The sequence below is a fragment of the Diabrotica virgifera genome, chromosome 10 (genome assembly GCF_917563875.1).
Source record: "Diabrotica virgifera virgifera chromosome 10, PGI_DIABVI_V3a".
Classification (NCBI taxonomy): domain Eukaryota; kingdom Metazoa; phylum Arthropoda; class Insecta; order Coleoptera; family Chrysomelidae; genus Diabrotica; species Diabrotica virgifera.
In genome coordinates this window covers 112,983,984-113,009,285 of record NC_065452.1, presented here as the reverse complement: position 1 = coordinate 113,009,285, position 25,302 = coordinate 112,983,984, and the positions used below count along the sequence as shown (strand labels likewise).

General features: G+C 31.9%; 1 protein-coding gene across 1 annotated transcript in view; it reads right to left on the bottom strand.

Annotated features, from left to right (window-relative positions):
• LOC114335550 (venom protease) overlaps positions 1-25,302 on the bottom strand; it is a 97,902-nt gene that overhangs the window by 48,755 nt on the left and 23,845 nt on the right. The window lies entirely within an intron of this gene.

Here is a 25,302-nt window from a genome sequence, read left to right as displayed (position 1 = left end):
TTTGATGCTTCCGACAACAGGAGTGCCCTTAAAAATTTGCCGGACAATATTACCAGTAAATTGGAAGCATTTTTATCAAACAATCCTGCAAAAAAAAACATCATTTATGACTCCATAGTGCGCCCCCCTCCCTATGGGGGGCGCACTCATCATAAGAAGTCATAAAATTTATACCCTCACAGCTGATTTTTGCAGGATGGTTTGATAAAAATATTTACAATTAACTGGTAATATTGCCAGACCATTTTTTAAGGGCACTCCAGTTGTTGGAAGCCCCAAAGTTTAGAAACCTGTATATTTATGAAACGCCCCCCTCCCTAAAATTTTCCGAAATAGAAAAGTTGTCTGACTCGACATGAATGTATGTCAAAAAATCATAATTTAAAAATCGAATAACTTTTATATTTTGCATTTTTTCCTAATTCTGTAAATAAAGCAAGTTCAAAATATAGTGAATAACCCTGTACATTATAATCTGCTTACACTTATTAAACATTTTTTGGATTTACGGACATTTTTCTTATAACATATTCCATATCCCTCTTTTAGCCCTTTAGTTATCTGGAAGGGATCTGTCAATTGGTTTTGAACTCGTACTTGCGCTTCTGTGTGAGTCATGGTGGCTTGAACTAACTTTACCAATTTCTTGGCTTGTCGAAAATTTATAAAGATTTTGTAGATATACAGGGTGTCTAGAAACTCTACCGACAAACGAAGACAGGAGATTTTTCAGATAATTTTAAGACAATTTAACTAAACTCACCCAGTCCCAATATGCTTCCTAAGGGAGCTAGAGCCCTTTGAAGATGGCGTCTTGTAATTAGTTTTTCAAATATCTCCAGAACGCTTCTAGTTAGAAAATAGAAAATTGGTACGCGTATTATCTTTCAGAGATAAACCGACTCCATCTATTGCGAATTTCTAGTACCGGTCATAGCCGTCGGATTTGGGTAGGGTAACGGTTGTTTTATCGCATAACTTTTTTGTCTTTAAATTTTAAGCATTTTTTACTCTGGATTATTAAATTCTGAGGTAAATATACTAGTACTAAAAGGTACTCTTGTCTTAAGTGGGTAGGAGGTAGGACACACAGTTTTCTAGAAAAATCGATTTGAAAATTTTTCGCCTATTGAATTTGAAAAAAAAAAATAAAAATGTTTCAAAAAAATAGGTGAATTTTACCAACTTAAATCAAGAGTTACTTTTTGTACTAGGATACCTCATAATTTAATAATCAAGTGTCAACAATGTTTTAAAATTAAAGACAAAAATTATGCGATAAAATAACCGTTGACCTACCCAAAACCGACACATATTACCGGTACTAGAAATTCGCAATTAATGAAATCGATTCATCTTTGGAATATAATTAAGCGTACAAGTTTTCGTTTTCCTAAATAGTTTTTTTTTGAAATTTTTTTTTAATTCAAAAAACGAAAAATTCTCAAATCCATTTTTCTAGAAAACGGTGTATCCTATCAACTTAAAGCAAGAGTACCTTTTAGTACTAGAATACCTCACAATTTAATAATCCGGAGTCAAAAGTGCCTAAAAGTTAAATACAAAAAGTTATGCGATAAAGTAACTGTTACCCTACCCAAAACGGACTCCTATGACCGGTACTAGAAACTCGCAATGGACGGAATCGATTTACCTCTGAAATATAAATAAGCATACCAATTTTTGTCTTTCTATATAGAAGCGTTCCGGAAGTATTTAAGATAAACTAATTACCTGACGCTATCTTCAAATAGCTCTTGCTCCCTTAGGAAGCATTTTCGGACTACGTGAATTGGGTTAAATTGTCTTAAAATTATCAAAGGAATCTCCTGTCTTCGTTTGTCGGTAGAGTTTCTGGACACCCTGTATACAGAGAGGGGCTAAATTATGGACTAAATTCATTTTCCCTAAAATGGACCACTTTGGAGAAAAATCCCGAAACAGGTCGATTTTTATTTTTAAATTACAATTTTCTGGCGTATACTTCATACTAGTGACATCATCCATCTGAGCGTGATGACGTAATCGATGATTTTTTTAAATGGGAATAGGGGTCGTGTGGCACCTCATTTGAAAGGATGTTAAATTCTCTATTCAGTAATATAAACAATAATATCATTATTTATACAGCGTGACCAAAAAAATAATTTTTGAATTGAATTAATTGACGCAAAAAGAAGAATGTATGTAATTTATATAACTCAAAATACATTGTACTGCTGTCAGTAAATAGAAAACAATGTTTATTTTACAAATAAACATTCCTTTTCGCTTTAATTAAATCACAAACAGCCTCCCACCTACCTCTTGGCAGTTTGAACATTAATTTAAGCGAAAAGCAATGTTTATTTGCCAAATAAAACTTTTTTTCTATGCATAAATTCAAATAAATTACATACATTCTTTTTTTTCGTCAATTAATTTAATTCAAAAATTATTTTTTTAGTCACCCTGTATAAATAATGATATTATTGTTTATATTATTGAATAGAGAATTGAACACCCTTTCAAATGAGGTGCCACACGACCAATATTCCTATTAAAAAAATCATCGATTATGTCATCACGCTCAGATGGATGACGTAACTAGTATGAAATATATGCCAAAAAATTGTAATTTAAGGATGAAAATCGACCTGTTTCGGGATTTTTCTCCAAGTCGTAAATTTTAGAGAAAATGAATTTATTCCATAATAATTTAGCCCCTGTATGTATATGTATTATTGTATAGTACATACAGAGTGGGCCAAAGAAAAGAGTCCACCTCGATATTTGGCAGTATTTATTAGATTTTAAGGAAATTACGAAACAGGTCGATTTTTGATCTAAGGGGGACACATTTTTACGGTACACACATCTGTCATTTGTCAACCCCCTCCCTTCCACATCCCCCACCCCTTATTTTTAAAAAGGGAATAGGGGCCGTGTGACAGCTCATATGAAAAGTTATTCAATTCTCTATTCAGTAATATTAACATTTGCATAAATATTTATACAGGGCGTCCAAGAAAAATTATTTTGAATTAAATTAATTAACACAAAAAGAAGAATGTATGTAATTTATTTAACTCAAAATACATTCTACTGCTGAATAAATACATAAAATAAAACAGAAAAAAATGTTTTTTGATAAACAAACATTATGGCAGCTTGAACATTGAAATTAAGCAAAAAGCAATGTGTAGTTATCAAAAAACATTTTTTTGTTTTGTGACAGCAGTAGAATGTATTTCCAATTAAATAAATTACATACATTCTTCTTTTTGTGTCAATTAATTTAATTTAAAAAAAATTCTTGGACACCCTCTATAAATAATTATGTTAATGTTTATATTACTGAATAGAGAATTGAATAGCCTTTCAAATGAGCTAGCACACAACCCCTATTCCCTATTTAAAAATAAGTGGTGGGGAAAGTGGAATGGAGGGGGTTGACAAACGACAGATGTATATACCGTAAAAATGTGCCCCCCTTAGATCAAAAATCGACCTATTTCGTCATTTCCTTAAAATCTAATAAATACTGCCAAATATCGAGGTGGACTCTTTTCTTTGGCCCGCTCGTATATGTCGTGCTCCCAGGCTAAGGGGTATGTTCCTAAATTTAAATTCATTAACTAATGGAAGTTCTCTGTGTATGCATTGTAAATTGAATATTGCAACAGCCTGTACAAGCTAATTATTTCAAAATAATTTAGTACCACATAACTATGTATATTTACAATTCTAATTCACACACATCATTGACTGATTTATTATAATACATTTTTGCATTATAATCATTTGTTTAATTTCAGGATACGTTTTTTATAAAATAAAAATGCGACATTCAATAAGAAGGAAATTTACACCCAGACGAATTCTTACATAAGACTCGGGGAAATATACGTAGACAAAGTAGAAGGACAGTATGCGGCAAAATAAACAGTACTGAAATGAATATTGACATATTTATGATTATTTTATATATTTAGTATACATGATATAGCCTTGCAAACATTATTCACGACCACGTTTCCGATAAAACAGATGTTCAAGATACCCTCTGGAATGAAAAAATCTATAAATCTAGGCCGCAATTCCGAAATATCAGACAGTGGATTAGTCTGCCTCCTTAAACCTTCCCTATATGTATGTAGGTACGTATCAGGAGGTGGCGTTAGACCTGGTGAGTGGCGATCTCCCAAAATGATCACGCAGTATTCAAAGAGAGTCCCTGGCTGGGTAACAGGTTGCCCCGTCATGCTGAAACCATTGTTGATTTAAGCTTGGACCGTTTTCGCGACCTTTTCCGTATGACCGGAAATAGCACTTCACAATAAAAATTTCTACAAAACTGAAAAAAATCCTGAAGCTCCTAACATTAACAGGACATTCACATATATATTATAACGATCGACGTTCGGAAACCACTTAGTACGTTTTTGCGCATGACACATACAATTTTAAGGTATACGCATTTAACCCAAAAGCAGTCGCGCCGTTAGAAAAAATCTCACATTTTATCCTTTTCCGTAATAACTTGATGAAAAATTTTGCAACATAACTTTCCACTCGTAAGTGCCTCGAGGAAGATTGTTGTAACGCGTGGGAATTTTTTTTTAATTAATTTTTTATTTTTTGTTTTGAATTTATGGCTTTGGTGAGAACCAATTAGCTTTGATATTGTTAGAAATAGATATTTTTAACATAACAAGTAAATAAAAATATTATAAAATAGAAATTTGTTTTAAATTCGTATTTAAATTCATATTGTGAGATTTTTTCTCTACGCGCGACTACATAATAAGTGACAGAAGTGAGCGCGACTGCTCCCGGGTTAAGTACTGTTTATTTTGCCACATACCGTAGAAGTAAAGATGTAGGTAGAGAAGATAATTTAGAAGCATTTTACAAAGATTTTACTGATGCTGTAGATTTTGTTGCAGAGAATATCATAGTCCTCGGAGATTTTAACGGCAAAATCGACAAAAAGCCCTTTTTTAATATTGTTGGGGATTATGGCTTGGCAAACAAACAGAAATGAACGTGGAGATCGACTTATTCGGTTCTACCACACACAATTTCATTATATCGAGTACTCACTTTAAATTACCACAGAGAAGAATCTACACCTGGAAGTCAAATTCAGAATCAGAGAATAAAATTATTAGGAACCAAATCGACCTGTCTCATAAAAACCAAAGTCTCATGAAAAATTGATACAACCCAACTACAAGACAAGATTGTTAAGGAAACGGTTCAAAAACAACTGAACGAAAATTTAGTTTAGGAAAATATCGGTGAAAATATCGATGAGGGCTTAAATAAGATTATAACAGGAAAGGAGATCTGTTAAAGGGATTTAAAAGGCAGAACAAAACTAAAAAAGAAGGCTTAGATCATAGAAAACATATTTAACTTGATGGAGCAACTGCGACTAGCAAAAAACAACGAAAAACTTTATAAAAGTACCTATATAAAAAGAAATTTGACATTATGAGGAGCAAAGAGTCAACATCTAACCAACTACACCAGGGAAATAAGACAAAAATATACCATGTTCGAGACACTTGAGCAGCCAAGTTGCAAATAGGTTTTTTGGGTACTATATACCTAATACATTATAAATACAAAAATGTCCATCACAGTTTGGACGAGAAATTTAGTTATTAACAAATTAGGGTCAAAAATGAGAGTTTTTTCGTTTAAATCGCTACAGGTAAAAATAGGGTAATTAAATGTCTTATTTATAATATTTTTCTTTTAGTAGATGAGCCAAGGTTTAAAATAGCGTTATTTGAATTTTGGTCCGATTATTTGTTGCTTCGTTTATTGCAAAATAAAACTAAAATTTCGAAAATAAAAAATTTGCTATAACTTTTGCGAAAATGAATTTAGGACTTTCATATTGCATTAAAAGTTGAGTCAAACAGTCCATACAATGCACAATACGTCAATTAGTTTAAATTTTATTCAATTTGTTTATCCCAAAGAGCTTTTTTTCACAAAGTTATTGTTCAGAAAATAATAATGATACAGCAATTCTGTGATAACAACATGAAAGAAGAATAGTAATATTTTCAACGCATTTAAAAAAATCATTAAAAAGTCATTTTTATCACTCAGAAAACATTTTACTAAAATAGAGTCATTTTTGGCTTATAAACAATTTGAATAACTTTGTTAATATTGACTGTAGGCTAAAACTACAATGGAATTTGAAAAACTCGTATTTTTATACGAATGTTCAAAGAAAAACTTTTCGCCTAGGTTAATTACGGTCAAAGTTAGCCACTTTTTTTATTTATTGACGGCTACTTTGTTTATAACAATTAAGCAACCTAACTACAATCATTTTGAAGTTGAAGATATATAGGTTATGTGTAGAAGTTTGAGTAAACTTTAAACCTCAACAGAGTGGTTAATAAAGCTTTAAAAATGGAGTCTGAACGGAATTGGAAGGGAATTACTAAAATACGTGCACTCAAAAAATGAAATTGATTCTGAAAACATATGCTGCGATTAATATCGCTGGAACTTGTTGATGGATTTTGATAATATTTTTTTAATTTGTATGTACTCGTAGTCTTATAGAGTACGTTATGTACACATAACCCCACCTAACAATACAAAATGTTAGAGGGAACTCCCCTTATCACTCAGGGATATGAAAAATAGATTGCGACCGATTCTAAGACCTACCGAATATACATATATAATTTCATATAAATCGGTCATGCGGTCTCGGAGGAGTATGAAAACTAACACTGTGACAGGAGAATTTTATAGATGTAAATATATAGATGGCTATTAACAAATAGGGGTTGGTGAAAGAAGAGTGAAAATTAAGGATTGTATGTATTTTTAATTCTACATCATATAAAATTAAGTTAGATAATTTTGTCCAAAGAAATAAAAAAAATGTCAGGGGGCAACCCCCCTTATAACTTATGGGTATAAAAAATAGATTAAAACCTCTTCAACGTCCTATAGGATAAACGTGTAAAATTTTATAAAAATTGGCCAAGCCGTTTCGGAGTAGTATGGTAACTAACACTGTTACAGGAGAATTTGATGTATATAGAAGTAACTGCGAATTAAATAATAAAAGTGGCTAAGTTTGAACCTAATTAACCTAGGCAAAGGTTTTTTTTCTGAAAATTCGTATAAAAATACCAGCTTTTGAAATCCTAAAGTATAGTCAATATTAACAAAGTTATTCAAATTGGTTAGAAGCCAAAAATGACTCTATTTTACTTAACTTTTTTCGGAGTGATAAAAACGACTTTTTAATGATTTTTTTCAATACTTTAAAAACATAACAATTATTCTTGCATGTGGTTTCCACAGATGATTATTTTCTGAAAAATAACATTGCGATAAACAAATTGAATAAAATTTAAACTAATTGACGAATCGTCTTAAAATTTTTTGTGCATTATACAGAATGTTTGACTCAACTTTTCGTGCAATATGAAAGTCTTAAGGCCATTTTCGCAAAAGTTATAGCACATTTTTTATTTTTGAAATTTTAGTTTTATTTTGCACTTTCCGAAATAAAAAAGGATCGGACGAAAATTCAAAAAGTGCCATTTTAAACCTTGGCTCATCTATAAAAAGAAGAATATTATAAATAAGATATTTAATTACCCTATTTTTACCTGTAGCGATTTAAACGAAAAAACTGTCATTTTTGACACTTATTTGTTAATAACTAAGTTTCTCGTCCGAACTGTGACGGACATTTTTGTATTTATAATATATTAGGTATATAGTACCCAAAAAAATGCATTTGCAACCTGGCTGCTCAAGTGTCCCGACAAAAACCTTATTTCTCTGGACTAAACAGTCTCATTAAATTGAAGAACTCGAAAATAAATTTGACACTTTTAAGATGTTAAAAAAGTGAAAGAAGTGGGTATCTTTAATAAGAGACCACTGTACATTCCTACAGTCGATTTTTGGGACTTAATTAATCATTAACAAATTAAGGTCAATTTTCGCTTTTTTCGTTTATCAGCAAAAAGTGAAGCATTTGAAATTAATTTGAGAGGAAGAAGCTTATGTCATATAAAAACCTTCTAAATGGCGTTTTTCAAATACTTATATCCTTATTTATTGCTTGGAAAAAAATAGGAAATTTCGGTTTTTTATAAATATTAATTTTTTTAAAAGTGAACTTAGAACCTTTATATTACGTCAAATGATGAATGTTGTGACGGTGCTTCAAATATGCTCAAAATTTCAAAGTGATCGTCGGTCAAATATAAAAGATATTTGATTTGTTTATGTCAAATTAAATTTCTTTGTAACAATATCAGAAAATAATTAAGTTACAGTAAATCTTCGGATAACTTATGAAAGAAAAAGGTTTATTCTACCAATATCATTAAAAACAAAGAAGAAAAACAATTGTAACTATTGCATAATCATTTTGCAAAAACATATCGATTTTTTCTTATAATCATTTAAAATAACTTTTTTGTCATTGACTGCAAAAAAATTATTTGTTTAAAAATTTGTTCATTTTTCACAAATTCAAAAAAAAATTTGTCTTAGGACAATTTTGGACGAAGTGGGTACCGTTTTTTAAATTCTTTGTTTGTAATAATTAAGAGATGTAATAAGCGTCATTTGAACTGTCCTATTTTAAAGTTTCAATATGCCAAATTCAACAAATATTGCTTTTCAACAGAATTGTCCACAAAGCTTCAAAATGTAGTCGTAGTCCTCAAAATTGGCCGCTTTTCAAATGGGAGAGATGAAGGTGGAAGGACTGTTAACTGTATCTTCGGTTCTTGTTTATGGATTTCGAGGTTTCTTTTTTTATTTGTCGCCTTGTTTGTAACAATTAAGAGATCTGTCCACAAAGCTTCAATATGTGGTCCTCAAAATCGGCCGCCTTTGAAACGGGAGAGATGGAGGGGGAAGGACTGTTAACTTTATCTCTGGTTCCTGTTTATGGATTTCGAGGTTTTTTTAATTCGAATGTATTTTTTGCGTAGATGAAAAATATGCATTATTTAAATAAATAAATTGTTAAATAAACCATCTACATTGTTTAAATAATGTTATTTTCAAAGTTTTTGTTTTATGTTAGTAATATTTAAGGTAATAATTTTTATTATACAACATAAATATTTCTGATTAATATATACTTCTTCATTAAACGTTGTAAATAAATTATTATAATAGATTTTGTGGAAAAAAAACTAATTACTTTATTCAATTAGGTACATATTTCTAAAAATAGTATTTTTTTATTGCTGTGAAAATACAAAATCTCAAATAAACTAGGATTTATTTCTTGCTAAACATGCTCTTGGCAATAGGCAATATAATGTGGCATATAATTGTGTTTATATATAAATAACAATAAATCATTATTTTCAAAACAACACCAAAAGCCGTCTTATATTTCAGTTCATTCAGAGAGCGTCATATACACTCTAACTAGTTTCAAACAGGTTATCATCAGAGAATGCATGTATATATGACTTTCTCTGAACCAACTAAAGCATACCGGCCTGTTAGTATCGAATCGCAACAAAATAACATGGCATGGGTGTCGTAGTGACATCGGCTAAAAGCAAACGAAAGTTTTAATTTAATAAAATATAAAATAATATCAAATTAAAACTTTATTGGGACCATTTTTCCTGTAACACCTTCGTGGTTTCTAAAATTTGCAAGCCAAAACGAATAGCAGAGCGAAGAGGCTGAGGGAAATCTAATAATTGCATTTGACTTCTCGCCTGCCTAGTGTGGAAAAATTCCAACAAAAAATAGTTCCTTACTCAGTTAGGAGTAAAACTAATAGAAAGAAATAAAAATAAATTGGGATGGCGGGGCGGAATGGGGTACCGGGGCGGAATGAAGATTGGTATTTTTAAGTATCAATAACGTGCAGCAGCCAAGCGGCGATAAGTAAAAGTACATCATTCTAATGCGAGGGAAGACCGGTAGGCATGTTTGTCTAGTTCTCTTGCTGTCAACAACGTAAATCTATCGTTCCGTGATTTTTCGCTTATAATTTGTAACTGTTTGTGATTTTATGACCATGGTAAGTTGCACACGCTTGTTTTTTTTACAACGTTAGTTGGTAATCCTTGTAGGGTGTTTATTTACCTTTCATTAAGTCTAGGCAAACGTTTTCTTGCCAATCGTTTTCGAGTGACCAAAGCGTCCAAAGCTTGATGAAATAAATCATGTGCTTGGGGCGGAATGGGGAAGTACCTTGTTCCGCCCCACACTATTTTTATTAAACAGGAAGTCTATATGAGGTCCGTAACCATTTTTCTTCTATTTCAGATAGTTCTAGTATACAAAAGGAAGACGAATAGACAGTCATGGTCTACTGAAAGTATGAATAATGCTGTCGAAACGGTTATTTCTGGTCAACTAGGTTATTTGAAGGATTCAAAGCATTTTAATGTTCCCCAAAGTACCCTGGAGAGATATGTTAAGAAGAAAGGAAGATCCGCAGTACCATATTGACAAAACAGCAGGGAAATTTCAAGCTGTCTTTACCGAAAGGCAAGAATATGAGCTCATGAGCTATTTGAAAATTATGGAGTCTCGATTATTTGGCCGAACGATGAAAGATTTGCGTATTGTTGAAAGTTGTGTAACTTTGCCTAACTTCGTTCTACTTCCGAAATCTGTCGGTCTGGCGCGTCCGAGTCAAAGAGATCTTTGTCGGTATCGCACGAAGTACGATACGGTAGAAAAGTAGACTCCAACTAGGAAAAGTATACTCTTCCCAATGCCATTTAGTAAAAGTTGATTCTGATTCACACAAACAGCCGATTCTAGAAATTAAATGTTACTGAATATGTTCAAATTAGTCTAGGCTGTATCGTCGCCCCCGTTAGGTAAATTATTCCAGTTCGATTTTTTTTGCACAAACTTACTAAAAAGGAGGTCCTGTTCGACCAAATAACGAATCCACAGGGTGTCAGATGGTACTGTGGTCAAAAAATTGTTTAAACAATTTTTTTAAACAGACTCTCAAAAAAAATTAGGACAATTTTCTTTACATCATTTGGGTCATTCAGAGCAAAAGAGGTCTTTTGTGATTTTTCTGTAAAATTTTGTTGTTCTCGAGTTATACGCGATTTAAAATTTGCAAAATACGAAAATGACCATTTTCAAGGCTTAATAGCTCAGTTAAAAATTATTATTATGAAAGTCCGAAAGTCACCAAATAAAATTTTAACGACCCCCCTACAAGATACTGAAGAAATTTGTGTTATTATTTTATTACTAAGCGGTAATTTATAATTATTAACAAAGAGCGCTAGGAGCGTATTGACGCAGCTATCAATGTGAGTGCGAGTGAGATGCACCATTGCACCATTTTGACATTTAAAAATTCAAACTTCTGTCAAACCACAAAACTGTCAAAACTTTTTTTGTAATTTATAGCTCACATGTCATCACCATGACAAGTCGAAAGATCTTCTTCTTGTGGTGCTTTCTCCTTTAGTGAAGGTTAGCGACTACACTGGCAAATCTGTTTTTGTCCAATGCGGCTCTAAACAAAGATGTTGAATCAAGGCCGGTCCAGTTTCTGATATTTCTAAACCATGAAATCTGGCGCCTACCGGGACCCCGTTTTCCTTCACTCTTGCCCTGGATGATCAGTTGCGTGAGGCGTTACTTTTCGTTTCTCATTATGTGTCCCAGGTAGCTAACTTTTCTGACTTTAATGATTTTTAGCAGTTCCCTATCTGTACCTATTCTCCTCAGAACATATTCGTTGGTGGTGTGGGTTGTCCAAGGTATTTTCAAGTCTCTTCTATAAAGCCAGAGTTCAAAGGCGTCCAACTTGTTCATCAGTGTTGTGTTGTATCCAGGCCTCCGTTCCATACAAAAGTATTGACCACACATAGCAATGCACAAAATGACATCTAAGGCTGATATTAATACTACTGTTACAAAATAAGCTTTTCATTTTGATAAACCCCTGTCGGGCTACCTCTATTCTCGCTCTTGACTTCTTGTTTTTAATCAAATTGATTTTTGAACCAGCAACCAAGATATTTGTACTGGCTTACGTATTCAAGCTGTTGGTGTTTCACATATTTATTGGAAGAGGTAAATTTTTGTTCCTTGATATCCTTATAACTTTGGTTTTCGCAGTATTGATCTTCATCCCCATTTTTTCACAACTCTCAGTAACCCTATCCAACAGTATCTGCAGACTATGGTCCGAATCAGTCATTAATACTGTGTCATCTGCATAGCGGATGTTATTTACTCTCTGACCGTTTATCCTGATTCCTTCTGAAGGGTGCGATAAAGAGTTCGCAAATATTACCTCAGAGTAGACGTTAAAAGTATGGGTGATAGCACACAACCCTGTCTAACACCTCGTTGTATTTCAATTGGCCTTGACGTATTACCATTGGTCTTTATGATTGCTGTCTGATTCCAATAAATAGCCTCTATAATTTTAGAATCTCTTTTGTCGACTCCGATGTCATTCAATCTTTCTATCAAGGCCTTGTGCTTCACCCTATCGAACGCTTTCTCAAAATCTATGAAACAGATAAAAAGGTCTGCTTGCTGATCTTTGTGCCAGAGTTTGAAGACAGAATATTGCTTCTCGTGTTCCCATACCTTTCCTGAAGCCAAATTGTTCTTGACCGGTGACCTCATCACATTTTTTATAATATATTCTGTTCTGTATGATACGCAAGAAAAGCTTCAGAATGTTATTTAATAGACTTATAAGGCGTAAGTCCTGGCATATTTTGGCGTTCTTCTTTTTAGGCAGTGGTATGAAGACTGATTCAAGCCATATTTTAGAGATAGTCCCTGTATTGTAAACATTATTAAATAGTCCAAGAAGAAGGTCTAAGTTTTCCTCGTTGATTAACTTCAATAGCTCAGCTGGTATTTCATCTTTTCCTACATATTTGTTGTTTTTCAGTTGACGTAGAGCATATTCCAGTTCAGACTTTAGTATTGGAAGAACTTCGTCGTTTTCGGTATTTAATGTAGGAGGTTCTCTGATGTCATAGAAGAGTTCCTTTATAAGTCTTCCCACATGTTTATTTGTTCTTCAGGGCTTGAAATCAGTTTGCCTTCTGCGTTGATTAGATTATTTGATCCTTGTGAGTATGTCGTGCCTGTGAATTCCTTGAGTTTCTTATACAGATGGAAGTCATCATGTTTTTTATATAAGTTTTCGATTTCTTCACATTGTTCTGTTATCCATTTTTCTTTTGCAATTTTTATTTTTTGTTTAATGGTTCTATTTAATGCTTTGTACATTGCTTTGTGCTGTTTGCATTTTCTTCTTTCATCCATTAAATCCAATATTTCCTCTGTCATCCATCTTTGCTTCCGTGGTCGCTGTTTTGTGAGCATTTCAGTTGCCGTTGTAAGTGCGTGTCTGATTTCCTCCCGAAGGCGAAAGTTAAGGATGTTTAATTATATGAAAGTGTGCTAAAAAACAGTGCTAAAAAGTAAAACCCATTTAAAATACAGTGTTACTTCAGACACACTTTAAACTCTTCATGTACTGCTATCTATATTTACAATTTTCACACAATAAAACCTTTACATTTTTACATAATATGAGATAGAGTAGATAAAAATTATTTTTGTGAATTTGGTTAACAAAAATTGGTTAAACAATTTTTCGACCGCGGTACCGCTTGACACCCTGTGTATTTGTTATAAGGATTGTTATACGGATGTATTTCTTTGAGTAAGTTTGTGCAAAAAATCGAATCAGAATAATTTACTGCGACGTTACAGACTATACTAATAAGTAGTTGAAACGGTCAAAACAAAGAAACGCACACTCATCAAAAATGCACTTGAGATTCTCGTATAATCAACATTTACTGAATCGATCCAGGAAGAGTCAACTCCAACTAGTACAAGTTGATTTAAATTTTTAAAATCAACTTTTATTGCTCGTTTCAGTTGGAGTTGACTCCAACTAGTTGGAGTCAACTCTAACTGAGAATCAACTTGAACTGTAACATATGTTATACGTACGTTATTTATTGTTATTTAAAATTATAGTATATAAATAAAACAGTAGTAGGAGTAGGTATATAAATAAAAACAATAATAACGTAGTAGTAGTAATAGACCGAGCAGTATCGTCGCCCCCGCTATCGAAATTATTCCGATTCGATTTTTTTGCACAAACTTACCCAAAAAGAGATCCTTATAACATATCCACAGGGTGCCGGGCGGTGCCGTGGGCGAAAAATTGTTTAAACATTTTTTTTAAACAAATTCACGAAAATAATTTTTTCATTTCCAACAATTTTTTTCAGATAATTTGGGCCATTCTGAGCAAAAAAGGGTTCCTGTTATTTTTCTCTAAAATTGATTGTTGTCGAGTTATATGCGATTAAAAATTTGAAAAATGCGAAAATGGCCATTTTCATGGCTTAATAACTCGATTAAAAATTATTATTATAAAATTCAATAAGTAACCAAATCAAGTTTCAACCCCCTTCTTTAAGGTCCTAAAGAGATTTTTGTCATTATTTTATTACAAAGCTGTTATTTTTAATTATTAACAATTAGAGCTATAGTCCAGGATGTATCTTCGCCCCCGTTAGTAAAATTATTCCGATTTGATTTTTTTGCACAAACTTACTCAAAAAGAGGTTCTTATAACATATCCACAGGGTGCCGGGCGGTGCCGTGGTCGAAAAATTGTTTAAACAATTCACATTCAATTAAACAAATTCACAAAAATAATTTTTTTATTTCGAACATTTTTTTTTAAATAACTTGGGATATTCTGGGCAAAAAAGGTCTCTTGTGATTTTTCTCTAAAATTTATTGTTGTCGAGTTATACTCAATTTAAAATTTGAAAAATGCGAAAATGGCCACATAACTCGACAACAATCACTTTTAGAGAAAAATTACAACAGACCATTTTTGCTCAGAATAATCCAAATTATCGAAACAAACTCGTTCGCAATGAAAAATTATTTTTGTGAATTTGTTTTTCGACCACGACACCGCCCGGCACCCTCTGGATGGGTTATAAGGACCTCTTTTTGAGTAAGTTTGTGCAAAAAAATCTAATCGAAATAGTTTCGCTAACGGGGGCTACGATACAGTTGGACTATAGCGCTAATTGTTAATAATTAAAAATAGCAGCTTTGTAATAAAATAATGACAAAAATATCTTTAGAACCTTGAAGAAGGGGTTTAAAACTTGATTTGGTAACTTTTTGAATTTCATAATAATAATTTTTAATCGAGTTGTTAAGACTTGCAAATGGCCATTTTCGCATTTTTGAAATTTTTAATCGCATATAACTCGACAACAATCAATTTTAGAGAAAAATGACAAGAGACCTTTTTTGCTCAGATGACCCAAGTTATTTGAAAAAATATTGATCGAAATGAAAAAATTATTTTTGTGAACTTGTTTAAAAAAAATTGTTTAAACAATTTTTCTCTTTTTGAGTAAGTTTGTGCAAAAAAATCGAATCGGAATAATTTCGCTAGCGGGGAGAAGCTGAGAGATTAAGAAAATAATGGGAATGAACTTGGATATAGTAGACTACATAGAACAGAAGAGATTAACCTGGTACGGACATGTCAGAAGAGCAGACTAAAAACGTAGGACAAACAGAATAACAAAGTGGACCCCGATAGGAAGAAGAAAGAAAGACCCCGAAGATCTTTCAGAAATGAAGTTGCTGAATCAATGGAAAGAAGAAATTTGCAGAAAGCGGACTGGCAAAACAGAAAGAACTGGAGAGAACGGTTGAGTGAAGGAATACAGTGAAAACTGTGGAAATCCTTAATTAATATATATACCTATATAATTCTATGAAGTTATTAAACTGATTATATGTCTTTGCTTTAATCAATGTTAAAAGTAATAACCATTAATTACTACTATACAATTACAAACCGACTTGTACCAGTTGCATATATTATTTGCCCTCTATTACAACTTATTTGTTTATTGTCTTCGACAGAACATGATCAACTGCTATTAAATTTCATGTTATACAAAGATACTTAACATACTGGCATCTAATTAGCAGAAACTTCCATCAATATTTTTATATTTGTTTTAGGTATTTATAGGTTTCCAATTAGATTTGGTGAGTCATTATAATACTATATACAACCAAATTGAGTTGGCCTTGTATTAAGAGGAATGTGACGCAAATAATTTCTAGTTACAATAGCATATTTACAATTTACAGGTAAAAATGTGCTAGTTTTTCAACGATTTGAACCAAAGTGACCCAGTACACAATTTGAGAAAAAAGTTAGAATAAGGATTTCAAATGCAATAATTTTCCGTGGTTTTATTTATATCCAAGCTATGATTCTTTTATTTCAATCCTCATATGCCTAAATACCCCAAATATTACTTCCCTTGACAGACTTATTACCTATAGCAGTCTTCTACCATGATTTCTTTGGCTTTACTCTCCTACCCATTCCAGGAAATTGACATTTAACGATTTTTCCTATTGGGTGATTATCAAGTTTTAAGCATGTTCCAGTTTTGAGCATTTCCATTATTCTGTACTGTCAATAAATACGTCTACAACTATTACTTTTAAACATTATCTACCTATAACAAACAGCTTCATAGCATCTATCGTTGCTATCCGCTCTCTAGACTTCTCGTCCATATTCTTTTCCCGAGCACATCTTGTCAACCAAGTTTCCCTCGCTCGTTCCTTTCTTGATGTTAGTTCCTCAGCTTGTTTTGGGTCTTCCACGTTTTCTTCTTTCTGCTTCATTCGAACTACATGTCTATACCATCTCAACATATCTGTCATTGTTCAACATCTTCCACGATTGTTTTTTCGACCCAGTATTTGCTTTTATTTGTTCGTTTCTCTCTTTCTCTTTCTCGTCATAATGTCATATTCTGTCCATATACATTTTTCTGCATCATAAAGTGCGCTACTTTTGACGATCGTTTAGTGCATTTTTATGTTCATTCCTTTGCTAATTTCAGTTTACATAAATTTAGTCCCGAGATCCTTCGAAACTCCAGAAGATGTTTCGGGTGTCGTTTTCAGCAAACCCAAAAACTGCCTGAATAATCTATTTGCATCAATTTACTACCGAAAATCCTCGAAACTCCAGAAGATGACGTGCCTTAACAGTGACACTGGGTACAGGTGCTCCGGGAGTCGGTTCTGATGATGTATTCGTGTTCAGCGACTCCAAAAACCTCCAAGCAATCTGTTTGCATCAATTTACTGAAAATAACCCTCGAACCTCCAGATGACGTGCCTTAGCAGTGACTCTGGCACCAGTTGCTCCGGAGGTCAATTCTGATGGTGTAGTCGTGTTCAGGGACCCCAAAAACCTCCAGAGTAAGAAAATCCAGCTCTTAACCTTCGGATGACCAACCTTTTTTTATTGCACGGATGACCAACGGGGGTAAAAAATGACCCCAAGACAAAAATGACAATTGACAAAAAATTGTTACTATTGTATCAAGAAATTATAAATAAACATTAGTAAAACAGATTCCTAATTACAACAGAACAAAAACAGGAATCATCATTCCGAACTTAGAACTAAAGAAATTTTAAAATATACACTAATTACGTCGCCACAGGTTTAACAAACAATATTTTTTCAATATTGAAATGTTTCTTACATACAATTCCACATAATAGACGGTATTTACTTGGGTATAAAATTGGAATATGGAAGGCCAAGGGAGTTCGTCTTTGACCCCAAATTCAGAAAATACTTTTTTTTTTTCGTAAAATATAGGGAATTTTACGAAAAAAAAAATATGAGGGTATCTAGAACGATATTAAAGTCAAATAAAAAAATAATGAGTTTAAAATTGAAAATATTTCTGAATTTATTAAATACAAACATGCACTGGGGTCCAAATTTACCCACTTTTTTGACATGTTTATGCACTTTTGGATGCATTTTATGCACTTTAAAATGCAATTATGCATTTCCACCCATTTTTCTATAGTAAATTTTTTTCCTGACATTATCCGGAACACAAGCAAAAAGTTACAAATCTCTAGGTGCTGCATTTAAACATCGATTTATTCTGGTTTTTTTAGTGCTAAATGCCGTGGCATATAATAATTATTGTAAACATAGGCCAGGGTAATAAGACAAAAATATACCCTGTTCGTGACACTTCAGCAGCCAGGGTACTGAAGCGTTTTTTCGACAGGTAATACCTATAGGAACAAATTATAACTATTTCCTGCGTAGCATCTGGCGGCCATTTTTATTTATAAACAATTAACTGTCAAAAAATGGCATTTTCCCCTTTTTTTCAAATCAACGGAAAACAGTGAAACTAATGATTTTTTTAGTACAAATATTTTCGAGATTATGGAAAAATCTTTAAAATGACGTATTACAAAGTTTGATATTTATACTCATTTATTGTTAATATAATTGCGAAAAAAGGTCGGAATTGCAAAAAAAATATTTTCTCCATAACTGTTGTAAAAATTAGTGTACAGCTTTAAAATTTTTGTCAAATGAAGGTTCTTTGGTGCTTAATATGTGATAAAAATTTCAAAGCGATTCATTAAATTGTTTAAATTTTATTCAAATTGTTTATCACAGAGAGAATTTTTTTTGTAATAACATAAGTCATTTTTAATGGGAAATAAGCCACAATTTTACCAAAAAAATGATTTTATTAACGTTTCGAAGCCCAAATCGGGTTTCGTTGTCAAAATACAAAATACTACTGTCAAAATACAGTAGTATTTTGTATTTTGACAACGAAACCCGATTTGGGCTTCGAAACGTTAATAAAATCATTTTTTTGGTAAAATTGTGGCTTATTTCCCATTAAAAATAGTTTATTATAAAAATGCCACAAGGAAATAGCTTCAGAACAACACAAGTCAGAAAAAAATGACCTTAGAACCATTCCACAGGTGTCAAATGAAAGAGCATGAGCTACATTTTCAACATGGTTTAAAAAAGTGAATAAAAAATGCATTTATTAGTAATAAATAATTATGCAAAGGTATCGTCAATTTTTCTTTATAAACTTTTTGAATAACTTTTTCCAAAAAAATTAACTTTTTTACCCTGTTTTAAGTGCACAACTACCAAGTAATGTTATCTATATCATAATTGATAAAAAATTATAATAAATATGTATAATTTCTTATATAACAAAATAAAAAGTTTATAAGGAAAGATTTACGATACTTTTGCATAATTATTTATTACTAATAAATGCATTTTTTATTCACTTTTTTTAAACCAAGTTGAAATTATAGCTCAAGCTCTTTCATTTGACACCTGTGGAATGGTTCTAACGTCATTTTCTTCTGACTTATGTTATTGTAAAAAATGCTCTCTGGGATAAACAATTTGAATAAAATTTAAACAATTGAATGAATCGCTTTGAAATTTTTATCACATATTAAGCACCAAAGAACCCTTATTTGATAAAAATTTCAAAGCTGTATACTAATTTTTACAACAGTTATTGCAAAAATATTTTTTTTTGCAATTTCGACCTTTTTCCGCAATTATATTAACAATAAATGAGTATATCAAACTTTGTAATACGTCATTTTAAAGCTTTTTCCATAATCTCGAAGGTATTTGTACTAAAAAAAACTTTGGGAAATGTTTTCCATTGATTTGAAAAAAATTGAAAAATGCCATTTTTGACACTTAATTGTTTATAAATAAAAATGGCCGCTAGATCCTAAGCAGGAAATAGTTACAATTTGCTCTTATAGGTATTACCTGTCGAAAAATCGTTTCACTAACCTGGCTGCTCAAGTGTCATGGAAAAAACCTTATTACCCTGGACTAACAGGTGTTCATGGTCTATGAAAGTACTTAGTTGACAAACGACTGTCTCAAAAAACTAGTATAAGACTGTATAGAACACTGATAGTCCTCGTTCTAGAATATGGATCAGAGACATGGGCCTTAAACAAAACAGATTAATCTTCCCTATCGATTGTTAATAGTAAGGTACATACTACGCAAAATATTCGGAGCGGTGTGTGTTAGAACGGAATATGGAAGCGTAGATATAACTTTGAACTGTAGAATATCTACAAGCATAAGTTTGATGGAAAATAATATATTACCACTCACAGCCGTGCGGTACGTCTTTTCAATATGATGCAAGTCTTCGAAATGCCGTCCCTTATATTATTGAAACTTACCTTATATTTATGAAACGTACAAATTTACTTGTACCTTTTATTTTTATTAAATGGAACTGCACAAAAAATAAGAAAACTTTTATTTTAAAAACAAAATATACTTTAAATTAAATGAAATATATAATTAACATTAAACAACATTTACAAAAATTAAAATTTTACCCTTCTGACTTTAATTTTGGCAAACTCGTCAATCAGATTGGTGTAGTCAGTAAAGTAGCAGTTAGTGATGACTATTGAAATGAGTGCTAAATTGTTTAGTTTGTCTTATGGAGCTTCATAATTATTTTTGAATAATTTTTAATTTTGAAAACTTCTTTCCCCACTAGTTACCGAGTGTTAATAAAATTCTTAGTGATACAACTACATTTGGGTATAAAGAAATTGGGTTATTTTGGCACAAATAGTTCAATACCTCTAAAGGTTTCATGGGGTATGGTCTGATTTGGGATATATCACGCAATTTTTATAGACGATCATTATCTGATTATTTTTCTGTTAAAAGTATTAAATGAAGATTCATACAATATTTTTTTCGGCGGGTGTAATTTCCTCACCAAAATAATCTTTTGCCTGCGTTTATAAGGGTATGCCATAATCCCACAGGTATTTTCCTCACCAAGACCAAAATGGTTATTTCAGTTATTTCAGGTAGATTTTACTAAAATGCATTCAATTGAATTATTTTTCTACTATTAAATTACAGTAGGTACCTATAATTATAATAATTAATTAATTAATTATAGTATTTTATTTTTAGTCACAATTGGAATTTTGACAAAAATGGGATATTTAATAGAAAGTGATCGCGGTAAACCTTACGCGGTATTGGTATTTGAAAATTTTATTTTTTATAAAGTGAAAGTTTTAAAAAGTGAAGAAGTGTTCTGGAGGATAAAACAATTTGTTTTATCCATTGTGCAACTTTTACAATATCTAGAAATAGCCGACAACACAATCATGAACCAGATTGTCAGAAGTTAGATCGAAAAATTGTTTCTAACTATTGTAAACGTAAAGACGAAGAGAATTGGAAAACCAGCAAAAATTATACGCCAAGCACTTGCAGCTAATATGTCTGAAACAATTACTACGATTGTTGTCAGTTACATAAGAAAAAATATAATTACCGACGAAAAATGATGCCTGGTCGACTTCCTTCCAATATTGATGAGGTTCAAGGATTTGTGACGGGGTGTACTCAAAAAACAACCAAGGGGGAACATTTTCTCTTTATAAACTGTGTCAAAAGTAGGATAATTGTATTTACTTGTGAAACAAATATAAGACTTTTAGCCACATTGAATGTTATTATATGGATGGCACATTGCAATTATTCATTATTCATGGGCTAATTAATGGGCATTATATTTCTGTATTATACTGTTTACTGTTAAACAAAAAAAAAACAGAAATTTACAACAATATTTTTTATTTGTTAAAATCAGAAATTTTTAAAGCTCTCAAAATTGAGTTTAATGCTAGAAAAATTTTTGAAGATTTTGAAAAGGAATGCAATCATTGAAATGTGTCCGAACACTGAAATACATCGTTGTAAATTTCACCTACACTAAGCTTGGTATAGAAATGTCTTGGTCTCTTGATTTAATATCAGAATATAAAAATGATTCTTAAAGAGGCAAGTGGCTCAAACATACTTTTGGCCTTACATATAAAACCAGAAGACGTATCAGATTGTTTTGTGTTTGATTTAATGTCATGCAAACCAGGAAATAAAATTTAAGATAGATATGTTGATTATTTAGTTGAAACTTATATAGACGAAAATGCCATGTTCTCCCCATATTTGTGGACAGAGGCAAATTCTTCTGTTATTCGTATTACGAATGCTTGCGAATCTTTTCATTCGCATTTTAATTTATCGTTTCTTTGAAAAAATAAAAGAATTTCAGGTAGATACGTATGTTAAAATTTAAAGTTTGCATATTGCAAAACCTATCAAAGATAAACAAGTTAAACTAAAATTGAAAAATGTAGTAAATTTATTAATAAGATATCAGTCTAATCAAATGACTAGAATGGATTTTGTAAAATGTCTGTCTTATTATAGTAAATATTAAATAATAATTTATACGTCTTGCATATTATCTATATTATAAACTATTATTATAATGTAAGGAAATGAATGTCTTGTATTCGGATTTTGGATGCTTTCATAACAGACATTCTTAAATTAAACCTATATTTTTATTTTATTACCTGAGTGAGTTGGTGAGGAAAATACCTACCGGATTAATAGGAACCTTTAAATTTGGTGAGGAAAATAATTATATGTTTTTACTGGTTGGTGAGGAATTTACCTCCGCCCATTTTTTTAGTGTTTTATCAGCTATTTCCCTCAATTTAAAAATATCCTCGAAAATTTATTTATTTATGAATTTCTAGAAGCGAAAATCGATTAATCAAAGAATTAACTCAATGTCTAAAATATAGATGACAAAATGTATTTTAAATTTATATTCCTCTGATAAGAGCTCATCCACAGATTTTTCGTAATCAAATTGACGCTTTTGCTCCAGGTTCGAATTTCATTTTTAGCTACAAATTCGGAACTTATATAAAGATTTTCTGCAATTTCATTAGCAAAAATTTTCTTTGGTCATAGCCAATTTTTCATTTTTAACTTTTCATTCATTTCTATAGTTTCTGATAACATTTTTACACTAACTGACAAATTTCTAGTTACATGTTGCAACATCTTCGTGACGGAATTTATATTAAATAAAATATCATGCCAAAGAACTACACCGCATATTTTATAATTTATAATATTTTTTGCTTATCCTCGTGGTTTGACTTTAGTTTCTGAATCTTTGTTAACTTCTTCTATTATTTCGAAAGGGTCATCACTTATTTCACAAAATTAAAATCTTAAAGGTTTCAATGCATCTATTCGGCTTGACCACCTAGAACAGAGGTTCCCAACCAGTGTGCCGCGGCACACTGGTGTTCCCTGTTCCCTGAAGTCTCTGTAGGTGTGCTGCGAAATTTGATTTACTCAATATTATTATAGAGATTATTTACCCAAGTGTACCGTGGCTGAACCAGTTTTTAAGTTAGTGTGCCTCCAGCTAAAAAAGGTTGGAAACCGCTAATCTAGGATCACACCAGGTTTTAGAGTTAGTAGTAAAACACAGTGCCGGATTTACCACTATTAGGCCGCGGCCTAGGGCCGCAAGCAAAAGGGGGCCGCAGCGTTTTGTAAAAAAACTTTTTGGTAAAAAAAATGTGTAAAAAAGCCGTGTCCGAATATGGACATGGCTTTGCGCATTCTACTATGCAGGATGACATCTAATGCATCTGGAGAAAGATCATTCAGCGTGTTGAAAAGAATCAAAAATTGACGAAGATTCTAGATTGTCTAGTTTGGTTAGTTTTGTTTCAAATATGCTAAGAGCTTTTTCAAGCCTTAGACTTTAAGGCCATCGGTACATAATACGCAAATATTTTACGGCTATCCCTATTTTTACAGCTATTCTGTCTTTACACGGAAAATTACGTGTAGTAAAATTCTCACTGGTATGGATATGTAAACATTACTACTTGACAATGTCATCATTAACTTTAAAGAGATGGCTTTTGAATGTTCTTGGATAACTGTTACTTGTATAATTGCAAATTATTAATTCAGTTAATACCTAAATATAATTATTTTTTCACTAATTATGTATTCAGTGATTGTAATCCACAGAGAACGGTAGTTCTCACCAGTGGCGCACAACACCCCTACAAGCGACACTATATATACACGAAATTTTCGATTTTCTAAACCTGACTGAATTGAAAATTGGGCCAAATCCCATCTTAAAGTATATGAAAAGACTCGTCCATCCATATGTTACATCTCCATTTTGGTCCAAGGGTGTGGATTTTATGACCCTTCCCATTTAGAGTCTGTTTTTCGTTCTCGTCCCCAAAACTCCCAAAAATTTTAAAAACTTAAGCCCGACCTTTGCGGTTTCTGATAGCACAGATTATTACCTTTCCAACGCATGTTTAATTTCGAAAATCGGTTATACCATTCAAAAGTTATCGCGCTCAGAATTATGACTCAATTTTTATTTAAAAAAGGGAAAATATTTGTGGATATGTTTGTATGTATGTATGTTTGTATGTGTGTGGAAAAGTTACACCGATCTGAATTTTTTTTTCTGTGTTTCAAGAGGGTGTGAGGGCCGATTCAGAACCGGTCTAATTTTTGACTTCTGACTACCCGTAAGCCAGCTAGAGGACTAGGTAGATACAAAATAGCATATTTTTTGGGCGTATATATCTTAGGTTCAAGGAGAGACAGGAAAACCGCAAATACACCAAATCAATAAGGTTGAGTTAAGCTTTCAAATGGTGCTTAAGCGATGAACCTGAGACATACGCACTGCTCACATATCAGATCTTTTGTAGCTGGAATATTGTACCTATGCGCCACTCATTTTTACGGCGTTTAGCGGTTTTTTATTCTTGTAATTAATATACTGTACAACAAAAACTAATACTCAATCGAGAAAAGAGAAAAAGTGTTAAAATGATTTTTTAATAATATATTGTTACTATGGAACGCTTACAATTTTGAACATCTTTAACAACAAAAAAATTGAATCACAGAATATATCCTGGTCAATTCTCTGCTTGGATCGTCCATAAATAACAATTCACTTTGTATTAAGTTCACGTCTTTAATCAATTATTTATCAAATACACTATCAATAACTCAAAATATTCCCGATGCCATGTCAAATACTTAAAATTGTCACTGTCTGGTCATCATATCCTATTTGACTCAGTGCATTGTATGACAAAGATAGCGAATGTTCGATTTGGAAAATATCACCACGGACATGGTCCATTTTTTTCAAATCCTGAAAAAACTAATAAATATTTTTAAAAAATTTAAACGCAGAATGAAAGACTAAATTATTATCGAGGCCCGAAAGTCCCTTAGAATGAATAAAAAGTTTCTTTTGAACGAGATATTTGAAATTAAACATCACACTACATTTTCTCTTAGTTTTTCATCCCTGTAACTTAATAAAATAAACATTACAGAAGTTTTCAGGGACTTTCGACCCTCGGTAAGAGGTAAGAACGTAATCTCTCATTCTGCGTTTAAATTTTTCAAAAATACTTAGGTATTAG